Source organism: Eretmochelys imbricata, chromosome 5 (assembly GCF_965152235.1).
Source record: "Eretmochelys imbricata isolate rEreImb1 chromosome 5, rEreImb1.hap1, whole genome shotgun sequence".
NCBI lineage: Eukaryota > Metazoa > Chordata > Testudines > Cheloniidae > Eretmochelys > Eretmochelys imbricata.
The window spans coordinates 21,405,691-21,425,136 of NC_135576.1; the positions used below are offsets into that span (position 1 = coordinate 21,405,691).

Consider the following 19,446-nt stretch of genomic DNA (forward strand, 5'->3'; position numbering starts at 1 on the left):
AATCCATTTAATGTGTGCCATGTTAATTTTATATGGTTCTAGTTTTTTAATCAAAATGTTGTGTGGTACCAAGTCAAACACCTTTCAGTAGTCTATTACATCAACGCTTTTACTTTTGTCAACCAAACTTCATCCTGTTAAAAAAAAAAATCAAGTTAGTCTGACAGGATCTGTTTTCTATAAATCCATGTTGATTTGCATGAATTATTTTATCCTGCTTTAATTCTTTATTAATCAAGTCACCTATCAGCTACTTCATTTACTTGCTCAGAATCAATGTCAGGCTGATGGGCCTAAATTATCTAGGTCATCCCATTTACCCTTTTTTTTAAAATGGCACATCTGTTGTCCAGTCTTCTGAAACTTTCCCAGAACTCCAAGACTTACTGAAAATCAACATTAGTGGTCCAGCAAGCTCCTCAGCCAGCTCTTTTAAAACTCTTGGATGCAAGTTATCAGAACCTGCTCTTTTGAACATATCTAATTTTAATAGCTTCTGTTTTTATGTCCTCATAAGATACTAGTGGAATGGAAAGAATATTGTCATCACCATATGATGTGATGAGACTGCATCATCTGTTTTTTCCCCAAATGCAAAACAGAAATATTTATCAAACATTTCTGCCTTTCCTGCATTATTATTAATAATTCTACCAGTTCCATCTAATAATGAACCAATACCATTGTCAGGATTCTTTTTGTTCCTAACATATTTTAAAAACTCCTTTCTGATGTCCTTAACTCTTTTAGCCAGAGATTTCTCCGTGTATCCTTCGGTTTCTCTTATCAATTTTCTACAGTTCCTAACTTCTGATTCATGTTCATTGCTATCAACGTCTCCTTTCTTCTATTTGTTATATATATTTTTTAAAAAATTTTTATAGCTGCCTTCACTTCCGCTCTAAACCAGGTCAGTTTTTTAACCAGTTTATCCTTCGTTCTTGATTTTGGACTTTTGAGGCATCTAGTAGGGTGTTCTTAAAAGATTCCCAATTATCATTCACATTTTTCTGATTCAATTCTTCCTCTCAACTGATATGGCTCATAATTGTTTTCAGCTTTGTGAAATTGGCCCTATTAAAGCACCAGTATATATATTACTGGTTTGGACTTTAATCTGCTTGCATACTATAAATGTGCAAGTCATAATCACTTGTACCTAAGCTGCTATTACTAGGTCTCTGATCAGTTCTTCTTTATCTGTTAGGACAAGGTCTAATATGGAATTCTCTGTGTAGGCTGCAACACTTTTTCTGTTAGAAAATTGTCGTCTATAATATTTAGAAATTCCAAGGGATGCTAGCATGGCTAGCTCAGTTGGTAGAGCATCAGACTTTTAATCTGAGGGTCCAGGGTTCAAGTCTCTGGTCAGGCAAAGAAGGGGTCCCTTTCCCCCTGTTGAATCCCCTAAGAACTTCAAGACGCATCTCTTTGACACTACTTTTGATTTAGTTGGGGATTGGTCCTGCTTTGAGCAGGGGGTTGGACTAGATGACCTGCTGAGGTCCCTTCCAACCCTGATATTCTATGATTCTATGTTTTAGTACTGGTAGTGCGAGACTTCCAACATATATCACTCAAATGGAAGTCCCCCATGATCACACAGCTTTTTTTTCCTGCACGCTACAGATAGGTGAATAAGAAGCTGATCACCCTGTTCCCTAGTATGATTTGGTAGTCTGTAGCAGACACTAACTAATACACCATCTTGTACTTTATCAGTTAGGACATTTATCCATAAGTATTGAAGATAATTTTCTTCTTAGTTATCAGTGACTTGGAAGCAGGTGATGCTATTTTTGACATAGTGCCACCTCCTCTTTTGCCCATTTGATCATTCCCAAATAAGTTATAATTATTGATGTTTACATTCAAGTAGCGTGAATCGTTCCACCAGATTTCAGTAATACCAACTAATAACAGTAATTCCACCAGATAACAGTAATACCAACCAAATTTATGCTCATAAATAAGCAATTCCAGATCCTCTTGTGTGTTACCCAGGCTCTTAACATGGGCTATGGACAATTCAGTAATTTCTTCTTTTCATGTCCTTTGGTTTCTTGATCAATTTTGTTTTCAAAATTTTGATTTTGTGCTGAGTGCTCATATCTTCCCTATTTTTACCCTTCCTTATTGATATGTGTTTAATACCCTCCTGACTATTCTAGCCACCCCGTCTCCGAGGAGATTGGTCCCCCTTTCACTGAGGTGGCAGCCATCCAAACTATATACTCCCCTTTCCTCATAAAAGGTGGACCAACATTCCACAAAACCAAAGCCCTCCACTCTCCACCACTTACCTAGCCAGTGAGTCACTGTGAGTATCTTCTGCCTTCTGTCTTCCTTTGTTCATGGGACAGGAAGGATTTCTGAGACGATCACTTGAACGTTCTTCTTCTTCCGCATGTTTCCAAGTTCCCTGAAGTAATCTATTATCTGCAAGATATTCCACAATGCAGTGTCATTTAGTGCTGATGTGAACCAATGAATTCTTGCTAGTGGATTTCAATAGCGTGATGTCTCATGTCTTGGCCCTGGGAAGGCAGCGCACCATCCTGGTGTCCACCTTGCAGAATATTCTTTCAGGTTTTCCAAAGATTGAATCTCCAACAAGGATCATCGTTCTTCCTTGAACTGTTGAAAAACTCTTGGTAGGCAAGCTTGATATTCTTACAGGTTTAGGCTGAACTACCATCCACATGTATGTCTTGTACATCTCTGTAATTAGGACATTACACAGAGATTGTTTTATGATGCTTATTGAAAGCTTCAAACCCAGTTTCACACCAGTTATATCACTTTTTTCTGAAATAACCTACCCAGCTTGGTTTGGTTTTTGCTATTCTTCTGAAAGAAGGAAAGACAAATGAGGTTTAATCCTTTGATAACTTTTCATGGAAGTGCATGTATGTGGTTAATGGCATACAAACCAATAATGGATTTCTGAAATTGACTCATTCATACTATTATGAACTATATAGTCCTCTCTGAAGTTGACATTTATTAAAGTATTGATGCTTCCTTGATTTGTGTAGTTGTTTAGTTATCCTTTTCCTCATTCCACTTGTTTGACAGTCCTAATTGGAAGGTCTGAAGTTCATGGCTGCCTTTGGCTTTTCACTGGAAATTCTACTGCTGAAGTGATCCAGAAAAGTGGCCAAGTCATAGATTCTTTACTTCCTTTTTGCTCATTTCAGTGTGATTAACTTTGCTTTCTTCCTGCTTTGGAGGAGATAAGGTGAAGCTTGACCTAGAACACTGAGAATGGATTTCATTTTCTCAGTAGGATATTTCTTACCCTTTCTCACAAAATTGGGGGATAGGAGGCAGTAGCAGACTTAACTGTGTTGTCTCAACAAAATGCCTAATACACATTTAATTTCCTCTTGCCCTCTCCCTATCCATCCATCTGTTCTTCCTGATTCTCCTCTTCCTCACCAATTCCTGTTAGATTTTGGTCTTCTCTTCTAAGCAGCTCGTTCGAGTCCGCTGCCGTTAACTTGTCCAGAAGAGCTGATGAAACTGCTGCTTTTTAGGCTGGTGACTGTGACTCCCTCCCCCCTCTCTCCTTCCCCTGTTAGCAGCTCAGCACTCCTTCCTGAGTTTCCTGCAGGTCTGTGTAGCATCTGAAGCGCAATAGGACTCAGATCCTGTTTGGGGACCCTAAGCTATTCCAGTAATGCTAGTGGATACTGATTCTTGCCATGTGTCAGGGGTACGTGTATATATAGATAGATATATATATAACCTTTTGTAACCCTCGCCCATATTATGTGACTAAAGCCAGGAAATAGATTAGCCTGTTTCCAGCACTTTTGAATAGGAAGCAGTTTCATTCATGGTCATGGAATAAATCTTGCGTGGCTGTCCTTTTCCTGGCATCGTCTGGAGTTTTTGCATGTTACTCGTGTTTCAATAATAATACTTCAGAATTTGACATGGTACCAGATGTTTGTGAATATATTTTAATAACTAGTTGTCATCCTAGAGAACTATTTTGTATGTTAAATATTAGCTGTGTGTTTCATGTACGGTAGCATTTAGGATCCTGTACAGTAGCCTTTTCTCACTCAGCTACCACTATTTTGGAGCACTATTCCCTAGTCATTGTAACTTTAACTCTAACATGGTGTCTTTTGTTTCTAGCTTAATCCATGAAGGCCCTCTGTTTGGATGTTAGACATTTCTAATTTATGGTAGGGCATTACTCTTGATCAGGCAGGCACAAGTGTACATAAAGTCCTGGGAGCCAATCCTGCAGTATCTCATAATTAACTGCTCTTAATGGATGGAAACAATGCCGAGGGATTATGGTAATGAAGACTTTTCATATAATAGATTCTGGTTGAGTGAGAACAAACTCATTCCGGTGGTATTCTAGGGAGAATCACTCATTCAGTAAGAGACACATGTCTATTAGAGCCTTTTGTGTGCCTCGAAAAGACTGGAAAAGCATGCAGAGTCTGAAGGAGCACATTTGTTATTCAGAGCAATCTTGATAAGGTTCCCTGTCCAGTCTCCTCCCTTTTCTAGCCAGCTTCAGGCTCTGGGTTTTCTTCTGCCCTGTGAATAAATAAAACTAAATGTTTCATCGAACACTAATAAACGTAACTTGAGTACATCATCCTGATAACATGTCATCATAATAGAACTCTGGCTTTGGCAATGAGAGAGAGGGAGAAAGAGAGTATTATGGAAACAAGTTCTAATTCATTGGGACAGCCATTTTTAATGTAACTTTCTGCACATGCTAGCAGAGGAACAGACATCATTATGTACAAAAATAAACAAATTAATTGGGTTGGAAATACAATGAAAACTTGAAATTGGCACTGGTGCGCTTTTCAGTTTGAGAGGATGAGACTTGAAATGGGTAAAACTGCTGTCGCTAAAATACTTTATTCTGCTCTCTATTCTATGGTTATATTATATCCTTTGTAGTTGAACACACAATGAAACAGCATTTATTATGGAGCCAGTAATAGAAAGTTATTTTTCAGATGCTAGATTAAAAGCAGACATGGAAGCTCTCTTCCAACAGTTCTTTTTTAGAAGAGAGTTACTGTTAAAAAGTACTTTTAAAATAAGGCTGCACTATTCGTAATTTGTGTATCAAAATTTAAAGGGCTAGAATCTATTGTACAGGCCTAATAGAAAGAGCTGCTGAAGTTCCTGTGGTAAAAGTTCAGTAAAGGAGCCCCACCAAACTTTCTGCTACACCGTGGAAAATTTGTCTGCTGATGAATTGGGTTTAAAGGTATTTAAGCCAATAATGTTAAAATCCAGTGTCTGGACAGATAGAGTCCAAATATAAAATATTTATGTGATATAAATAAAAAATATGAAAGAAACAATCAAGTTGATTTGGTTTGTCCATCCAGTAAAGCCAGCAGGTAAGAGATAAATAAGTGGGTCAACATGAATTTCATGCTTGAATGTGCTAGACAACAAACCCCAGACCTGAAACCAAAAATATGAGTTATAGCTATAGTCCCAGAAAGGACGATAAAATATACGTCTGTACACAGTTTTAAACAGGTTGCAGATCGCAAAATTGCTAATTAGAAATCTGGGGCTAGATGAATTAAAGTTCTAGAATAAAGTTTATATTGGATTTTCTTGATGTCAGAGATGAAAATTGCTGGAATGGATATATAAGGGTCTGATCCAGAGGTCACTGAAGTGTTCCATAAGCCTCAAATCCTCGATCCCCAGTAGGATCCCATATTCCCTTCTCATTTTTAATCAGATGATCTCCTAGTTAGTGGCTTAATCTCATAAAGAGAATATACTCAGGTGGAGCCCAATCTATTACAACAGGATTTTTTAAGGAAAAAAACCCTTACAAGTAATAAATAAAAGTGGGTAATGGACAACTTAATCTCTGAGCCTTAAGATGGTCAATAACTAGTTAGGTGGAGGAATTATCCAAGGGCAAGGAATTACATTTAAAGTAGAAGGAAGATCAGCTGGGAGACTGCTGATCATTTCCCTTGCTATACACATATAACTAGATCTATTAATATTATGTAGAGAGTAATATGACAGATTTCAGCAGTGATATTGTATAGTATGAATTCTGGAAAACTGACTCCTGTGAGCTAAGTAAAAAGCATCAATTTCTTCTGAGCCTCACGAGAACCGATTTCTGCTCAAGTAAATCTTGTAAGCGTGTGACTTCAGCTTTTTGATACAGTCGATAATATACATGGAAGCTTTTGCAATTTACACAGAAGACCAGGAAATAGCATTTTAGACAAATGCATATGTTCAAAACAAGTGGGAATGACCATCAATATTACAAAGTTTGAACTTGTATATAGAGTGAATACATTTGCAACAATTTAATAGTCCCAGAAATTGAGCTGAATGCTGGAACCATTCAAATGGGAGGGAAGAAAATTAACAGAGGAGGCTGGAATCTGAGCCAGCAAGATTCTCTGATATTTGTATATCAGAGCCCCGGACAGAAGGGGCAGGCTAGCTGGGAGCTAGCCTCCCCAAGCCCGCAGTTCACCCACCAACTATGGGTAGAGGTTCTCCCATTTCATGCTTCAAGTTGTAAACTGATGGTAATAAGGGATTTGAAGGGTTGTTTCTACATGCACAGCATTGCACAATTACAACCTACATTTTCCAGAGCTTTGGATAGGTGTTCAACAAAATGAAATAAAATTATGGTATGTTTTCCCTTCCTCTGAAGTTTTAGGTATTGGCCATTCCTGGAGGCAGATTATGCTTTTTTATGGACCAGTGGTCTGATCTGGTATGGCAAATTATATGTTCCACATTATGGCGAATCTTTACTCTAATCAGTCAATTAAATGAATTTCCCTCTCTCTCTCTCTCTCTCTCTCTCTCTCTCTCTGTATGTGTGTGTGTGTATATATATATAGTGAAACTGATGTATGTTTCATTGCAGAATAAAAGGTATGGTATTTAGATGTATGAGGATTTATACAGAGATGCTGGAAAAGCTCACATTTAGGGGAGTAGTTTGGAATGGAGTATCTCTCAATATTGTGTAAGAGAAGCTAAAAACTGTAGATAAGATTGTAGACAGCGAATTCATGGCAGGAGATACTTAAATCATTTACTTACCTCTTAAGTGACTGAAGTTTTGGTTGAATCCAACTCATTTGTGGCGGGAGGAGGACAAAGTCTGCTAACACATGTCAATCTACAGAAAAGTACGGAGTAAATCCTGTATAAATTTTTGGTATCTTCGGTGTAATTTTGACACCACTAAACCCACTATGAAATCCTTGTACACAGTCACAGCTCAGCAGTTCACCTTGGGCTTTCCCACATAATAAATTGCAATGTAACTTCCTGCTAAGAAGGTAATCAAGAAAATATTTTAAAGGAGTATTGATAGTAAAACTATATATTGATTTACCTATGGTGAACTTGTAGCAGCTTGGTGTTCTTACATGTAATGCTGGAAATTAAATTGTACTACTGCTTTATGGTCAGATGATTTAAAAGGCCCTAATAGCTTTGAAGCATTTGCCCAGAAAGATTGAATCACACATTTTCAGAATCAGTTAAATAGTCTCAGATTAAAAGAAAACTGTGAAAGTGGTGTTAAGGCTGAGAATACCTTAAATCCTTCTTTTTAAGTTTTTTTTTTTCTTTTAACTTCTAGGACCAGATCCAATCACGACGGTCTGGCTGCTTTGCCCCACTACAGAGCAGCACAAAGCAGCCATTGTAGACTAGCCTTTTTTCCTCCTCAATCACTGACAGGAGTTCTTCTTTTCCAAACCCATCCTAGATCCTATCCCATCTGGCGTCTGCCCCTTGTACTCCCCTGAAACAGCTCCTGCCACAGTCTCTAATGAAGTCTTTCTAGCCAAAGCTCAGAATCAGTACTTCATCCTCATCCTCCTTGACCTGTCAGCCGCCTTGGACACAGCTAGCCATGCTCATCATCTTGAAATAGTGTCCCTTTCAGCATCCCCAACTTTCTGTGGAGGTTCTCTAGCCTTCCTTTTTCTCCCCTATTCTTCTGCCTCTACACCTTATCTCTGGGACTCTGTCCTCTGCTGTTTCTCCTCCATCTCTTATCTCTGGGTAAACTCATCCTCAAACACAAACTCTCCTTTTCCATCATGCCTACAAAATCCTTGACAGTGATTAGTCTGCTGTTGTGCTGAGACCACTAGATATGCTGACCAGTACTGTCTCACTCTTTCCTTGTGCTCCCGTCTATATGTCTGTATTCATCTGTTGACTCTTGTCTTAGATTATAAGCACTTTGGGGCTGGGACTGATTTTTTTTTCCTGTTTGAATAATTTCTAGCATGATCAGTCCCAGATCAGTGACTAGGGCTCCTAGGTACTATGTAATACAAATAAATAATGTTAATAATAAATTAACATTGGAAAATATTGTTTAATGGCTCAAAAATAATTTCCACCTAACGTGCATCTCAGGAGCCCCCATTCTCCATCCTATGTAAATCTTTTCCACTTCTATTTCCCTTACAAACCTGAAAACTAAGATTTTAAAACTATATTCACATTCTGTAAAATGGAGTATACAATTCTATACTTTTCGAGATGACTTTATGGCTAAGCGTTTTAGTGTTATATAAATTAATGATGATACAGTAGTCTATGTGGGAGTCCAGTCCTATTCCCATTTAAGGTAAATGAACATTTCTTTACTCAGTGCATGGAATGACAGAGTCCTGTTGGAAAAAAATAAAGTGTGAACATGTAATTAAAGACTGCATCATAATGTGAATGCATAAAGAGAAGAATTAAGATTGTACAGGCAAATTTAATTCTAGCATTTCCTAAATTTTGATTCCTTGAATATGCATCTTATAACATTCTTTTAACATATATTTTATGTAATATATACAAAATACATTCTGTATATTATTTCCAAATGCTATGTGGCAAATAATATGTACATTCATTATTTTAAATAGAATCTATTCTAAGTGTCAAAGATGTTAGAAAACCTCCTATTATCACTGGTTTAAAAAAATTTTTTATCCATTGTGCTCAAAACAGCAGCCTCAAAGTTCTCATGACAGTTGTTACTTCCCATCATATAGTCACATTTGAAAATTAAATGTGTTCAATTAAAGCAGTCATTCAAAGACTAATCCTGATGTATCTTCTGGTGGAAAAAGTAACCTTTTGTAACGCTACAGGTATGAGAGTCTAGTGTGAGCTGGTTTTAAAACATAATTAACTTTAAAAGAATGGAACTATACAAACATGAACCATTCTCTTCAAAATATTAATGTGAAGGCTCTTTATGGCTGAATCATTAATTTTCCAGTATATATCAGTGTTTATACACTGTGAAAAGAGGTTTTTACCATATGTATTTTCAGTCTGCTGTCCTTAGTAAGTTTTCTTTAATAAATAGCTTACCATCATATTTTCATACAGCTCACTGTCAAAACATAAAGGAAAGTATGTTTGTGTGTGTCTGTGTACATTTTATATTACCAAAAAAACCAAACAGCTATATTAGCAGACAATTATTACAGTTGTAAAGTCAAGCACGCAAAAGTTATGAAATGCCACAATTAAGGTTGCTTGTGCATATGAATTATGACAACAGTCTCTTTAATTACATGATCACATACTATTTTTCCACAAAGTATGTGGTGCACATAATGGATGGTACTCAAAAAATTAGCAAATATTCAGTATTTTGTTTCCTCTTCATAGTTCAATATGTGGCACTGGGCCTTATTTACGGCACACTTTTCAAACCCAGCTCTGAAGTCAGAATTATTAATTGTCTCATTGGCTTTTCTGTGGTGGCCATCATTATGGTATCTGAGCACTTCATGAACCTAACAAATTTATTTTCACAAGACCCTTGTGAGGTGAGGGAATTGTATTATCCCTAGTTTTTAGATAGGGAACTGAGGCACAGAGGTTAAGTATAGAAGCATCCCATAATTCTGGGTGCCCAATTTCAGACATGTACGGTTTGTTTTTTCAGAGTCCTGAGCATTATACAGCACTTGATATGTCCAGAGCACAGCTCCTGTTGATTTCATTTGCAGTTGTTGAGTGCTCAGCATCTGTAAAGCAAACCACAGGAGCTCAGTACTCCCCACAATCCTCATTCAGTCTCTCTTCTGCCCCCTCCGCTTGGTTCCTTGTCCCAGTCTTCTTGCTCAGCCAGTCAGTCTCTCCACCCACACCAACTCCCAGTCCTAGCTTCCCTCTTTTAGTCTCGTAAAAAAAAATGTCAAGGTAACAGTGTCCCTTTAACATTTCAATATCAGTTGTCCATTTGGAATAAATTCTGTTCTTTCACTTGCTGTTCTTTTAATTTGTTGCCAAATGAATAAAATAATCCTACTGCCAGGTTTGCTGTTTACAAATGAGAGGAGAGGGTAAATGTTTCAAATATTCAATGCTAAAAATATCTTTCTGTAAACTCATATCTAATGCAAGTATTGCAGTCTGATTGTGAAATCTAGAGAGGTATAGTAACATATCATGGTATGTGAAGAGACTAGAAACTGACAAGGTGTCTGTGATTGGCTGTTAAAACCCTTCTCTATGAAAACAACATGAAAAACATTTTCCAGTACGATTGCTATCCAGGTATGAAACCGGTTAGTGAAAACTGAAATAACCACCATATTGTGTTAGTTGTGTTTTCAAGAAGAAGAAAAAGAAGCGAGGCCTTAGGGGACGGGGGGCGGTGTTTTTTTGTCAAAACATTCTTACATTTTATATGTTATTTAGAATAGAATTAGCAACAGAGAGGACCAAATCGATGAGGGAGAGATTTTAGTGGTAAATACCATTTTAAAAAGAAGGCCAACAAATTATTTGATAATTAGCCAAGACCAGAGTTTAAGTATCTGTTTCTATGCCACATTTGATGTCACCTAAAACCATGCAGCCATTTCTCACACTGCTATAGTTGTAGTGATTTTTAGCTGTGGCAGGAGTAATACAGAATGTTGAACTCCACTTCTGTTAGATGAGTTTTTTTCATTTTTAAATTTTGAGTGAAGCACAGCATAAATAAATATAAATAAATACTGTGGTTCACAAAAAATTTAAATGAAAAAACTCATTAACAAAAGCGGAGTTCAACATTATGCATTACTCCTGCCACAGCTAAAAAATCACCACGACTATAGCAGAAATGGCTTTCAGTGGCATCAAATGTGGCATAGAAACAGCTATTTAACCGTGTGTGTGTGTGTGTGTGTGTGAGAGAGAGAGAGAGAGAGAGAGAATGGATTACCTGACGTGTTCATTCCCTCTGCAGCACCTGGCATTGGCCACTGTCGGAAGACAGGATACTGGGCTAGATGGACCTTTGGTCTGACCCAGTATGGAAGTTCTTATGAATTTGTTACTGGATAAATTTGTTACTAGATAAAACATGCCTATCACAACCTCTAGGTACATGTACAAAAATGTAAACCCACATATGTTCAATAAACTTGTGATGTTCAACTGACGATAGTGTTATAAAAATAAACATTTCCCTTCTCAAACCATCTTGAATACCTTATTTACACTTCCCTTTTAAAAGAGCGTTGCCATTCAACTTTTAACATAAGTAATTGCAATTGCACCAGGTTATTGAACTTATTAAAAAACACAAAACAGCTGATCTAAATTAGATTTCATTTATCAAAGTATCTCAGTGATGGTATCAGGCTCTGTACAAAATTGTCTAGCATTCTAGTCTTAATGGTTCTAATATTTGCCATCTAATGTAGATTTTAAGATGTTATGAGAATTCATAATCTTTACCTATTTAAAAGATTTGTTTAGTGGGGACAAATATGTTCAAATCCTGATTATCATGCAACTAAGCAGTACTCTGCTAAGTATGATGAAATGTCATTGTTGACAAAAGGAAAATGTGGATCTCAGTGGTGCTTGGAATTAGTCCTTAATAAAAGGAAGCATTGGCACAATAAAGGTAGTCTAATAAAAATGATCATGTAGGTCACTCTTTGGTTGTACATTATTAATTTGAAATCGTTTAGTGTGTACAAAGTATAATTCTTAGAAAGGTTGCATTAAATTGGCAGGTGACCTAATTGTTTTAAATACCCACAAGTGACAACATGTCTTAATGCAATTTAGTTAGCAAAAAGAAGAAAAATATATTGGAACTTGGCCAGCAAGAATGGAACTGCAATAATCCTATCATTAAGTAACAAATGGGTTTAATAAAATTATCATCCTGGTTTCATTCATGCAAACTAAATAAGGGACTTGCTGTGTTACAGATCTACAATAACTGTAGTCACAAATTACTTTCTACATTTTAAAATATATTTTAAAAATACACACAAAAAGTTAAAGGAATAATAGATGAACCCATCATGTCTAAGTTAAGAAATCATACTATCTAGTTATTGTTTTTAAAAAAACCTTTGAATGTTTATAAATATGTGAGTCTCTTTTTTCACTTTTAAGATCCCAAATTAATGGGGAGCTAAAGTTCTTTCTCCTCCTGGTCATCTATTTGTGGGGCAAAGTGGGGAGGTTTCATAAGCCAAACCAACCAAATAGAAGATCTTCCAATTACATTTTTGGTATGTTTTTAAATACATCAGGTTGGTAGTCCCAAAATATGATTTTTTTAAAAAAAATTACATCATATATATGCACACTGTTCATACAATTGCTGGCATGGCTTTTCCCATCTCCTAGAATAATTGTTTATAAAAGAAATGTTGGCTCTCTCTCAGAGTAACACAACCAGAGCTTTGCTATAATTAGGATTTGAGGCATCAGTATGTTTGCTCAAGGAGTGAGAATAATAGCTCTGTTTTGAGGTGAATTAATGGTTGCATGTACAGTTATTTTCAGATAGCAAATATCTGTGCTTTTGGTTTGTTTGGTTCTTCCACCTAAGCATATGCAACTGTATTAAGTTAATTTCAATGTGGAATTGTATAAGTGAGAAAATCATTACAACTCTGGAAACAGTTTCCTGAATGGCTTGCAGTGATGTTACTTCTGTGTTGTATCTCATGTGTAATGCACAGTTTAAACTCTCTTGCTCAGTTTTATATATAAATTGAGTTTTATAACAATTGCTCAGCCTGAGGAGAGCATTTTTACCCAGCTATGGCACTTGCATGGTTTTAATCACTTGCCTTTAGCCTTATGGTTTAGGTCATGACACTTGTTGTCGGCATCCTTTCGTCTGCGAGAGACGGTGGGAATTGCAGCCTACGAAGTAGATAGTTTGCATTGTCTCATATGACTGAATAGTCCAATCTGAGATTGACATGATCTTTGGCAGTTATTGCAAATATTTGTATCTTGACTGGGAGCTGCTTGTTTCCTACAGGCTCTTTTCTCTTCAAGCTGTAGGAGCCAGCTTCTATCATCGATTCTGATACCCTGATGGAGACAATGGCACCACTTGTTATGATCACTTGCCAAGATTTCGCTTTGGTCAGGATCAATTCCAAATTCTTTCATATCTCACTTGCATGTGTCTTTATAGCGAAGCTTGGGACGTGCTGTTGTTCTTGTTCCCTCTGATAGCTCCCCGTATAGCATGTCCTTGGGTATGTGTCTGTCTTCCAACCTCAGGTGGCCCAGCTAGCGCAGTCATCTTTGCTTGAGCAGGGCTCTCACACTTGGTAAATTTGCCCTTCAAAGAACCTCTGTGTTGGTGACTTTATTCTGCCATTTGGTGTTGAGTATGTGGAGTAAACAACATAGGTGGAAACTGTTTAACCTTTTCTCCTGATAAGCATAAGTTGTCCATGTTTTCCCACCATACATGAGAGTGCTGAGGATGCAAGCTTGATACACTAGCATTTTGGTTTTGATGGTAAGCTTTGAGTTGTTCTATGCTCTTTTAGTTAGTTTGCTAAAGGTGGTGGCAGCCTTTCCAATATGAACGTTTAGTTCTTCATCCAGTGAGAGGTTGGCAGTCACTGTAGAACCTAAATAGCTGAACTTTTGGACTACTTCTAGCTGGTTTTCAGTTAAGGTAATTGAAGGATCTTGTAGAATCCCCTGTCCTAATACAACCGTTTTCTTGATGCTGATGGTAAGAGCAAATGCCTGACAGGCACTTGAAAGGTGGTCCATGAGTTCTTGTAGTAGATCTTCATTATGAGCTATGACGGCAGCATCATCAGCGATTAGAAGTTCCCTGATTAGCACCCTTTTGACTTTGGTCTTTGACATAAGTTGGGACAGGTTGAAGAGTTTCCCATCTGATCTTGTGTGGAGATACACTCCATCTTTCATGTCCTTAAACACGCAGTTCAAGATTATCGAGAAGAAGTTTCCAAAGTGTGTAGGGAAAAGAATACATCCTTGCTTCACTCTGCTTTTCATATCAAAGCTGTCCGAAGTGGACCTGTCAAACTGGAGAGTTGCTCTCGTGACACTTGAGGCATTCTGTAACTACCCCAAAGCACACTTCCACTCCTGTCTTATGGAAGAAATAGCCTGTTGTAAGTCACGCTTGGCGACATGTTCTGTACTCACTGAATCTCTGCAAGTCCTAGACTTGAATTCAACACATCTCCACTGCTCCCTAGTTAATAGGATTTGAAACTGACACAGCTTGGCAACAAAGAAATGAAAGTGAAAATGGCATCTGAAAATATTGTTAAACAAAACTTTCTAATTATAAGGAAAGTTGAGTACTGAAATAGGCTACCAAGGGAGACTGTGGAATCCCTGTTACTGGAGGTTTTTAAGAACAGGGCAGACAAACACCTGTCAAGGATTGTCTAGGTTTACATGGTCCTGCCTCAGCGCAGCGGGATGGACTAGATGACCTCTCGGGGTCCCTTCCAGCCTTACATTCCAAGATTTATTTAGTACAAAGTTTAAAGATAAGCTGGCTGTGAAACTGACAAAAACATTTGTTACCATTGCTGCCTAACATCAAGCTCTGATAATTAAAAAACATAACTTGCATGCTGAGCCATTATAGAGCTCTGTTTGTAATCTAAGGATAAAACTAGGACTTCTGGGACTTTCCAGTTAAGTTACAGCTAGGTTCAAGCAGAAGCAGCAATGAGGACTTTGGAAAAAAAACAGAAATTATCCCCATACTATTAACCCTGATGTAAGTGATCTAGTTTTCATGAGCCAAACCAAGCAAATACAGGGATAATGTCACTTAGTATTGAAATGTAGCAATATCTGGGATGGAGTATGGGATCTCTTTAATAGGTCATAGAGATAGTACACCAAAATTTTAAGATAGGAAGCTAGGAACATTATGATCAACCAGAAATGGAGAGGGAATTTTAGGTAGGCAGAGTGTAATTACCCAAACTGGAATTTGTCCAGTACACTAGAGCAAACATCTGTAGAAAACTTGTACGGGACTGTTAATGACCACAAGTAGTCACAGCCTCAATTTCATGTCACCTCTGAAAGTACAGTACAGTTTCTGTAGCAACTGTGATTTTTTCCCCCCTTGATTTCTCCATGCAAGTACTGATCAAACCTCACCCTCCTTTGCGTCTAACTGTTGATGGGTCACAAACCAATGTGATATGGCTGCAGGAGATCAGGTTGGAGAAGAAACCATATTTTATTTGGGGGATTACTTACATCAATTAGAATCCTCCTAGGCCATTCACATCACATCTTTTATCCAAATTGTTTTATTTTCCTTATTTATTAAATGTCTTTAGTACTCTGGACACAGAACTGTAGTTGTGATGTCTGCAATATCTAGTAAATGAGTCAGATTGCCTCGTAATCTGATGAATGGGTTAATTGCCTAATGGCATTAAAACACTCAGATAATAGTGTACCTTCCATGGTGTTGAGACTAAAACCCTTGAATTACTCTTAAGATACATTGTCACTTAAATTTGTAAAATACTATCCTCACTGTATATTTTCAGAAATGGACAGTCTATTGCTTAATTTTAAAAATGGTTACAGAGAGCCAATAAAACATACAACATTCTGACTTTAAATACGTTGGTACGTTTTTAATGTGTGCTGAACTGCCACAGTCTGGGTTGTGTTAGACTCCACAAGACATGGGGTGACCCAGTTGTTAAATCCTTTTGGGTATGAAACAACCGAGACTATTAGAAGTTACATGTAACACTTGACATCATTGGCATTCAATCTTATTCTGTTCTAACCTTTATAAAATGACCTTTCATGTTAGCACAGAGGAAAACTGATACTATATCAACATTATGGAAATGTGTAACTTATGTCCCCTTGATTACAACTGTAGTTTTAAAGCACATTTTTATAATGGCCTTAATGGTGTTTGTTTAATCAAGCACTTGCTGTAAATTGGGGCTAATGTTAATTAATGTTGAATGCTGGTTGCCATGTATTTGATCATCAAAGCAATGAATCTAAACACTGTGTTCAATAACTATGGAATTACACTGTCACTGATTGCTTTGAACTGAAAGTCACTTTCACACTCATAAAGCAACTGTGCTGTATTTTTGCAGAAGCAGCTCAGTAAAAATATGACAGGTTTCAGAGTAGCAGCCGTGTTAGTCTGTATTCGCAAAAAGAAAAGGAGTACTTGTGGCACCTTAGAGACTAACCAATTTATTTGAGCCTAAGCTTTCGTGAGTCACAGCTCACTTCATCAGATGGTTTTTAAAAGCAGAAAAAAAGTCATTCCTTCACTTAGTGGCCTGTGGTAGAAACAGAACATATATTGCATTTTCATTGTTTGTTAGTTTTAATTTTAGTGACTGTGCCCATTCTGTTGATGTTGCTGCAACACCACCTAAGAACCCTAATCGTAGACCAGTAAACCCCCATCGTGTTGTACATGGCAAAAAGACGGTTTCTGCTCCAAGGAGCTGACCATCTAAATTGAAGCCAAGTGATAACAAATGGAAGTAACAGACAGACAAAGGAAGCATAAGTTAACAATGGGACTACTCTATTCATCTTCGGGGGGGGGGGAACATGGTAGAGGAGAGTTTTTATGGGGGGGTTTTGTAGGTAACATGGCAGAGGAGAGTTTTTATGGCGGGATTAGAAGGACAGGAAGATGGCTTTGTGACATTTTTACAAGGAAAGTTACTTAACTTTGTTTCTTTGTTTTGAATATAAACAAAAAACAGTGAAAACATATGGAAGTTTCCCCTTGTGGAGAGAATATAAGATGTTAACTTGATGTGAAGTTCTTACATAGAACAGACTGTTTGTTTTGTGGGGATGAGGGGAAACATTTGGATGTCTTTACCTGTAACCCTTCTAAAATATGTCTTAAATAACTGTGTGTATTTATCAGTTCTTGGGCATGCCTGGCATTTTAGTTTAATGCAGTGTTGATCATATAATATTATTACTATTTTCCAGTCAGCATGTTTCTGGAATGAATGTATGTGTGCTCTGCATCCTTCATTCAAATAACTTCAGCCTATGGAACTTAATAAGCATTAAGATGTCTTGGAATTTTTGAAATTACAGATTAGACTATTCTGATAATCTTGGTGTGCCAACTGTGTAGGAGATGATAGTGCAAATGTACTTATTTTTTTAAATCGCTACAATGTTAAGCCAGGTCAGATGAATTTATATGCATTGCTTTACACATTGTGGATCTTTTTAGCTTTCAGTGTATAAGTGGACATTTAGATCTATAGTACAGACCTCTACCACTGCAGGTAATTTAGTAAGTAATAGCAAATAGTAGACTATTATTTTGCCAAATTACCCCCTGCTCCAAAGCATGCAGGTGTTAATCTCAGTGAAACAGTTTTAAGAATTTTTTTTATTATGTGCAAAACAAGGCATTGTTCCCTAATCACATTCTTGGAAAGGGCTGAACCATTTTAGCTGAAACTTTCCCAAAAATTGAGCCTAAGGCAAACACCTGGCCTGCAAAATTTCAGTTTGAATAGTTAAAGTTAGGCAAAGTTACAAGCAACCTTAACTGTAGGGGCACTACCAGCACTGCCTATAAGAAACATAATGTGTTGGCATTCATTTATTATGCTATATGCTCCTCTTTTCTCGTTCGATTAATGTATATTCACAAAGACTTACTAGTCCAGAGAGATTGCCAGACTATGGACAACGATAAGTAGATATTTAATATCATGTATTCTTCTGATAAAATCTTTAATAGGTTGGTCTTATGTTTTTTGTGATGGGGTGGGGGGGGGTTGTAATAGAAGTTTTTAGTTTAGTAACCAGTTGGTTTGCATAGCTATTAAATTTTGCAGTGTTTTTTATAATTAGATATTAATATAATCTCTTTTATTCTATTTTTTATTATTCTATTCTATTTTTTATTATTCTATTTTATTATTCTATTATTCTATTTTTTTATTTTCTATTTTTTATTTTATTTCAGTTTCTAAATATTGTATCAAATTTTGCTTGACTTTGCTTTACAAGATGTAATTACATCAAATCTTATTGATAGTTCAGTAAAAAACTAAGGTGATTGACTGAAAATACCTGATTACAATGTTTTATCAGGGAACAATGTGTTTAGTTGTAGTTAAGGTACAAGACTGAGTCCTAAAATGTTTAAGAACTCTGAAATATAACAGCCCACCGGTTCATATGTAATGCCAGTCAGCTTGCATAGCCAGAAGGAAGATAATTTATCTTTTCAGTGCTATTTGGCCTTCCTAACATTTCCCAGCACCTTCAGCAGCCCAAGCACCCCTTGAACAAGATCAGTTGCAGTAACAGGCTGCACTGTTCTATTTCAAGAAGTGACAAAAAGTTATTTCAAGAAGAGATGTTGGAGTGCTATTAAGAGAGCCAGAAATGATGCAGATGCACCTACTCTGGGAGCACTCTGTCATGTGGAATTTCACTGAACCTTTCGGTAGCACATCTTCTACACAGTCCCTAGTGAGATGGAGACAAGACACCAAAGTTTTTGCTTAACTTTATAGTAGGAAAAAGGCAAGCGTAGCAAGTACATTCTTACAGGTTAGCTGAAGATAAAATTATGTTAAATTATTATGGAAGAACCTGATTCTTTTTCCCCGCCAAGTTTTTGTAAGATGCCTCAGCTGAGTGATTGTTTGCTAAAGTATCTGAAGAAGTCTGAAGGATGTGCTACCATGGTCCTGTGGGGAAGGGAGAAGTTTAATTCTGAAAGGCTTGCTCCTTTGTTTGCCAGTCCAGATGCTGAGCATACTGTCCAGCAAAATCATCTCTTGTGAGAAACTGTAACGTGCCTGGGAATAGATCTTCCATTAGCAACCTCCTTTTTCCCTGCGATCCCACCCTTACCTGTAAATGTTTCGATTTTTGTGATTTCCCTTCCTTTCCCCCGTAGCTGACCCTTAATTGTCTTGTAAATCTTTTCCAGAAAAGTGAGTACACGTAGGAGTCTACAGAGCTGGAAGATTGCCTGTCTGAATCAGATTAGAGAGGGACTATTTTGTCAATGCTCTCTCAGCTTCCTTGGCCAATTAGTTGAGACCCAAGAATGCTAACCTAGGTATTTTTTCCTTTGCCTTTTGA

At 37.2% G+C, this 19,446-nt stretch overlaps 1 protein-coding gene and 1 non-coding gene across 11 annotated transcripts in view; both read left to right on the top strand.

Annotated features, from left to right (window-relative positions):
• NEDD4L (NEDD4 like E3 ubiquitin protein ligase) overlaps positions 1-19,446 on the top strand; it is a 363,163-nt gene that overhangs the window by 213,363 nt on the left and 130,354 nt on the right. The gene's annotated exons all lie outside the window — the stretch shown is intronic.
• On the top strand, positions 1,303-1,375 carry TRNAK-UUU (transfer RNA lysine (anticodon UUU)). The gene has a single exon. It is a non-coding gene; the product is annotated as a tRNA-Lys (tRNA).